The 6,471-nt window shown below is 35.3% G+C and overlaps 1 protein-coding gene across 2 annotated transcripts in view; it reads left to right on the top strand.

The window, feature by feature from the left end:
- bmpr1ba (bone morphogenetic protein receptor, type IBa) overlaps window positions 1–6,471 on the top strand; it is an 81,332-nt gene that overhangs the window by 25,376 nt on the left and 49,485 nt on the right. Inside the window, exon 3 of one of the 2 annotated variants that reach the window (XM_016284638.1) lies at window positions 1,117–1,183. The exons of the other annotated variant lie outside the window; for it this stretch is intronic. The gene's annotated coding sequence lies outside the window, so the exon portion shown is untranslated. The remainder of the gene's footprint in view (window positions 1–1,116; window positions 1,184–6,471) is intronic. 2 annotated transcript variants of the gene reach the window in all.

Genomic DNA, 6,471 nt, shown 5'->3' with positions numbered 1-6,471 from the left:
CTCTACCCCCCCCCCCCCCCCCCCCCCTCTGTCTCACTCACTCACTCTCGTTCTCAGTATGAAAGGGATGTCTTTCACAGATTTGATTACATTGACTGACTTGTGACTGGTGCTGATATGGTTGTGTCTGATGTCTTGTGTTTCGCATTAGATGTTTTCTGTATTTGATTGGTGGAAACATGCAGTGACATCAGAAATCAACAGCATCAGGCAGCTAATAATCAGCCAATAACCCTTTAACGGTTTTCTCAGCCGATTGTGTGGTAGCCTTAGTTTGGTAGCAGATTTGACTCTTTTTCTGAACCATGATATTCAAATCTCCAACCTTGGTTGATTTTAGCAGGAAACCATCTGGATGTTTGAAGATATTGAACTTCATGATGAAGGGAGAGTAGAAGCCAAAAAGGTTTTTACAATGTAACATTTTTTTTGTTGTATTTTTTGTATTTCTTTAACATAAAACAATTATAGGAATGAATAAATGCTGATTGTTAAATAATTAAAAAATCCAAATCCTTTATGAGAGATCTCACATATTTATGATTTTTTATAAAATTAAAAAAAAAGTTTTTTTGTAGATTTTTTTTGAATAGGAAAATTAGATAACTAGATTATTTCTAGATAATATAATGATTCTTTTTGTAGATTTTACTTCAAAAGTAATAACATTTATCATTATATAATGATATTTTTGTACCTTTTACATAGTAACTGATAACGCTAAATCTAACTAGATTACAGGAAATCTAGCTATATAAAATTTGGTGTCACAGTGCTGGGGTGGTTGCTAGTCCAAAAGCATTTATTTTGTAAAAATATATTATGATATTTTGTATAAAAGCAGGTGTCATTCAAATTATATTTTGTGTAATCATATGCAATAACATGAAAATATTTTTAAATGTGACTTAAATTTCCGTATACTTATAGGACCGAATATAAACTTTTATATTCCGAGCCAAATATTTTCTAGTTTTCTAGTGTGACAGATTTTCCTATTTTATTGTCTGTAGATCAAACGGTACATGACGTTACATGCTAAAGTTTAATATTTGTTCAAATAGTGTTGCTTGCCTTTGTAAATGTAAAACAGCGTTATTTTATGTGTTTCTACAGATTTCCATCACTCAAGATTCGATGGTTCGTGGAAGCTAATGCATGCGGGACAGCGAATCGTGTGCAGGTAAACACAGTCACACACACTCAAAAGATTTACCTTACATGTACGTCCACTGCTGGTCGAGACCCTGCTGTTACCGGTAATGTTTATACCTCCGTAATGCGATCGACGTGAAAGCTTTAGCTACACCATAACCCAGGGGTGCCCAATAGGTCGAGATCGCGCTTTAGGTCAAGTAGTTCTCAACCAGGGGGGTGCGAGATAACTTAAAACTAAAATATAATATTCACTAATGTTATGACTAAAATGTTAAATATTGTGTTTTATAACGGATTCTCGCATGTTTTGGAGAAGTTTGTGAGGATCGGTGGTGTTTATGTACATATGGGCATCAGACGCTCCAAACAGCTTGTTCTGACAGAGAAACTATTCACTGTGGCATCGAGCCGCCTTCAGATTGCTGAGTTCAGAATGGTTTCATTTTTCATTTGTATTTTGGTGCGTTTAGTGATTCTGAATGGACCTGTGTAGTAGTTTAAATGTAGTCCTTTGGCATCTCCCTGTGGTATTGTTTGGTATGGCAGGTTGACTTGTGCTTATATGTTAATATTACTGTATAATTGAGCTTTACATAATTTTAAGTTGTGTAGAATATCTGCAGTGACATTTTTGCAAAGTATGTTTGCAAAAAAGAACATGGAATGTTTAAATCTATCTTGAATTTGATTTGTTAAAAAAAATACATGTAATTGAAAATTAATAACAAATACAAAGGTTTTAGTGAATAGAAAAGTTTGGGGTTGCAGTATTGATTTGGAGAGGAGGGGCTCTTGGAGTAAAAAGGTTGAGAACCACTGCTTTAGGTAAATGCTGGCACAGTTCTACGGGGGTACTAAGAATTGAACATTATTATTATTATTATTATTATTTTAATTAAAATGTAAATTATTGCAATATAAAGATACATCCCAACAAGCTTTTTATTTATTTATTTTATATGTATTTTTTTTTATTTATGTATTTTTCACTTGGTAGATCACGGCGAGTTTCTCATTTGAAAAGTAGATCCCCACACAAAAAAGTATACCTATATGTGCACAAACATGCTTCGTATTAGCAGAGCGAGCGGGCCGGAGTCTCATATCTGTAGAGAGGAAGAGAGGTCAGAGGTCATGCTCGGGGGGCTGCGAGCTGGTTTCATGTTTCAGGTGAGTGTACAGACAACAGACAGGCAACCTTACACACATGATACCGCTCTGAATGCCAGGCTGTGGAGGCCAGATAAAGATGGTAGTGTGAACGGGAGAGAGAGGGTCGAGTGTGGTGAGGTCTCGGTGTGATATGAGATCTGCGTCTCGTAGTCGGTGACACGGACGCTCTATATTTGGGAGCTGAAGCACGACTGCTGACCTCTAGATCCACTCCACCACCTGCTCACACACTCACCGGGGTTGTGTGTTGTTGGAAACGGAGCACAACAGTCGGGTTCTGGACGTAAAATCTCATATATTTCCCTCATTGAGGAAGTGATTTGGGATGAGAGTGTATAAACATCTCATGGCAGATTTGTTGTGAGCACCTGAGATTGTTAAGGGATGAAAATACTTAGAAACCAAAGGCCAGTTCAGTTTCAACTACAATAGTTCATTTGCAGCTGCCCACTCCCATGAAGCATTGCAAATGACAATCAACTAAATGTCATTGCACTGTGTATATGTTTGTAAATATATATTTTTGAAAAAATTAATACTTTTATTCAGCAAGGATGCATTAAATTGATCAAAAGTGACATTTATAATTTTACAAAAGATTTATATTTCATATAAATGCTGTTCTTCTGAACTTTCTATTCATCAAAGAATGCTGAAAACAATTTATTATAAGGTTTCCACAAAAATATGAAGCTGAATATTTCAACATTGATCATTATAATTAGTTTCTTGAGCAAATCAGCATATTAGAATGATTTCTGAAGGATCATGTGACACTGAAGACTGGAGTAATGATGCTGAAAATTCAGTTTGCGTCACATGAATAAATTACACTTTAAAATAAATTAACATAGTAAACAGTTATTTGATTTCTGTTTTTACTGTATTTTTGATCAAATAAATTCAGCCTTGGTGAGCAAGAGACTTTAGAAAACATTAAACCCCAAACTTTTTGAACTGTAGTGTATGCAGATATATACTGTATACGTATGTGTGTGTGTTTGTATATATATAGAGAGAGTATATTTGTACTCTATGTATGCAAATAATCAATGACTTTAATACAGTAGTTTTATATTGTACTGTTTGAATAAGTTACATTATTTGCAGCTCTTCATGGAATGCAAATTCCTTGCCTATACACAAAAGTGCAGTATTGTATCTTTGTTTGTTGTAAAATTCATGTGATACTAGCATACTACTCTTACTATTACTTTTTTCTAATCTATATATGGCAGAAATAGTACAAGCAGTGTGCAATTATGCTGTTGCAACTCCAGCCAATGTCCCTAAACTTTGTTCGCGATGTGTTTGCTGCTTGCAACATATTTATATTTTGTAAGAATATATAGCTACTCTTGAATGAGAGATGTTTTTTTTTGGTATTATTATGGTAGGTACTGCATCTAACTAGCAGGGGCTAAGCAGACCTTCAGAAAGTGTGCACACATTTTTACATTTTCACCTTCAAATCTTCAAATCTTTGAATGAGACTCACAGTTTTGTTTAAAGCATTTAGCAGCAAGTAAATATGATATAATACGATAACAATTCCTTTTTTCCACACCTGTATATGGTGCAATCTATTTCAGATAAACCCACCTTTAAATGACATGTAAAGACAAAACAAATTTGGCACATTTACATATCACTCAAATAATCTCTTCCTGTCTAAGTAGGCGGTTAAAGTTCAGACTAAGCTAACAGATATCCACACACATGTATGCTTTAGTTCCTCATCCTTTCTCCTCTCAGTCTCTTTGCTCCATTCATATGTCTTTCTTTTCTTCCGGGTGGGATATTGTATGTTTTCAGAGGCAGTCGACTGTTTCACAGTGCTCTGACTGACTGATCCTAAGACAGAGGTCGAAGGTCATGTTCAGAGGTCCTGACCTCCAGTGGAATGCCTGTGTGGGGGTTGTTATCAGGATCCATTTGCGTGTTTTTTTTTTTTTGAGACGTGCAGGTGTAAAAACAGTTGAGGTTTTATGTCCAGACTGAAACATTTTGTGGGTATGTTTATGTCATTATGTGATTTGCTTAATTTCTTTTGTGAAATTGGTACGTAAATGACACTATCAGTGGCTACAATTAATTCTTAGGGAATTCCCCATTGTTTATAAAGCAGATATATATTTATTTACTTACCAGTATTAAAGTGATAGTTCACCCAGAAATGAAAATGTAATGTTTATCTGCTTACCCCCAGGGCATCCAAGATGTAGATGACTTTGTTTCTTCAGTAGAATACAAACTGAGATTTTTAACCCAAACCGTTGCAGTCTGTCAGTCATATAATGTCAGTGAATGAGAATCATGGCTTTGAGAGTCAAAAAAACATACACAAACAAAACCAAATTAAACCCTGTGGCTCGTGACGATACATTGATGTGTAAAGACACAAAACGATTGGTCTGTGCAAGAAACTGAACAGTATTTATATTGTTTTTTACCTCTGATTTACTGCAATGTCCGAACTGTCCTGAGCGTGTTCGCATCTTGTTCTTCAGCCGGCGCGTGCCGCGTCTTCTTCTTCTTCTTGCTTTACGGCAGATCGCTGACTTATAAGTGCATTACCGCCACCTATCTCTGAAATGGACCATTGACACTCTATCTACAATCTCAATTAGGAGTGTCAGTGGTCCATTTGAGAGATAGGTGGCGGTAATGCACGCATAAGTCCGCAATGTAAATAAACATGCTTATTTCCCCTGTTTTTACATTTAGATCACCTTTGCCACTAGTAATTTAATTAAAAAGTTCAATGCAAATCTCAGTTTTTAATAAAATTGTAATACAGTAGTTACATTTTTAAATAAATGTTTCAGCCATTTATGAGCTATTAAATTTATCAGCTATTTATGAAATTTATTGACCATTTATCACTCTTCTACAGAAGCTTATTTTTGCCATGGAATAAAAAATGAATAAAGGAAATTTAGATTTTTTAATTATTTGTTTATCTCACAATTATGACTTTTTAGATAAATTCAGAATTGCAAGATATAAAGTCGTAATTCTGAGAAGAAAAGTCTGATTGTAAGATATAAACTCGCTATTGTGAGGAAAAAAGTCAGAATTGTTAGATACTGTACTTTATACTGTCTGGGGAAAAAACTAATTGTGACACGTAAAGTCAGAAATCTGAGAAAAAAGTCAAAATTGCAAGATGTAAAATCAGAATTCTAAAAAAAAAGGTAAAAAGTGCAAGATATAAACTTTGCAAAAAACAAAAATTTGGGAGTTGTAAACTCGCAGTTACGAGTTTATAACTTGCAATTGCAAAGGTCACAATTAGCATTTTTATTTATCAAAAGCTTCCATAATTTTCAGCCATATCAAGAAATGAATGGGTTATTGAAGTTATTTAAAGAAAATTTTAATATCATACCAGCTCATCGTGCACAAAGCTTTTCAGGGTTCGAACCTACAACCTTTCAGTGACCATCTTGATCTTTAACCGCTATATACCACCCATCCAGAAATATTTCTATTTCCTTTTAGCACTTTACAAATGTCAAACATTTGCCCTTTAAACTCCTGACGATAACGAGGAAAAAGCAAAAATAGATCAAATAGAGTCTAAACAAACATGTTTCTGTCTTGTCATGTGTAATTGCCATCACTTCCTCTCGCCTTGTTGTCTGTCTCTTTCTCTCTCTGTTTCATGTTTTCTGCCCTCTGTGACCCTTTGCTTTTGTCTTCTTCATTCTTTTCCTCTAATTGGCACCTCGTTAGGGAATTCTTAATTGGAGGGATGAGCCAGGTGGCAGCGGAGCCGCGATTGCCCTCGTTAGTGTGTGAATGTGTGTGTGTGTTTGTCTTTGTTTAAGCAGAATAAATGTGGAGCAGCCTGCATGTGCTGATTATGTTCCATTCACCCATGTTGAACTCTAACACATTCCCCTAACGGCCCTCCGACACACTCACACACTCCCCCCACCTCGCTGTCTATGTGCCACTGACCATTTCCATTGATCCTAGGCAATAATAAAATGCAAAACAATAACCAATTAATGCAATTAAACACTCTTGTTATAAATTTGGATGATAAACTTAGATTATTTTCATGCAAAAATGGGAATTCTGTCATTATTTACTCGCCCTCAGACAGTAGTGTGCAACATTGTTGTCACATTG

This window comes from Sinocyclocheilus grahami, unplaced genomic scaffold, assembly GCF_001515645.1.
Source record: "Sinocyclocheilus grahami isolate Dianchi unplaced genomic scaffold, SAMN03320097.WGS_v1.1 scaffold186.1, whole genome shotgun sequence".
Lineage (NCBI taxonomy): Eukaryota > Metazoa > Chordata > Actinopteri > Cypriniformes > Cyprinidae > Sinocyclocheilus > Sinocyclocheilus grahami.
This window is presented reverse-complemented; position numbering and strand designations above follow the sequence as displayed.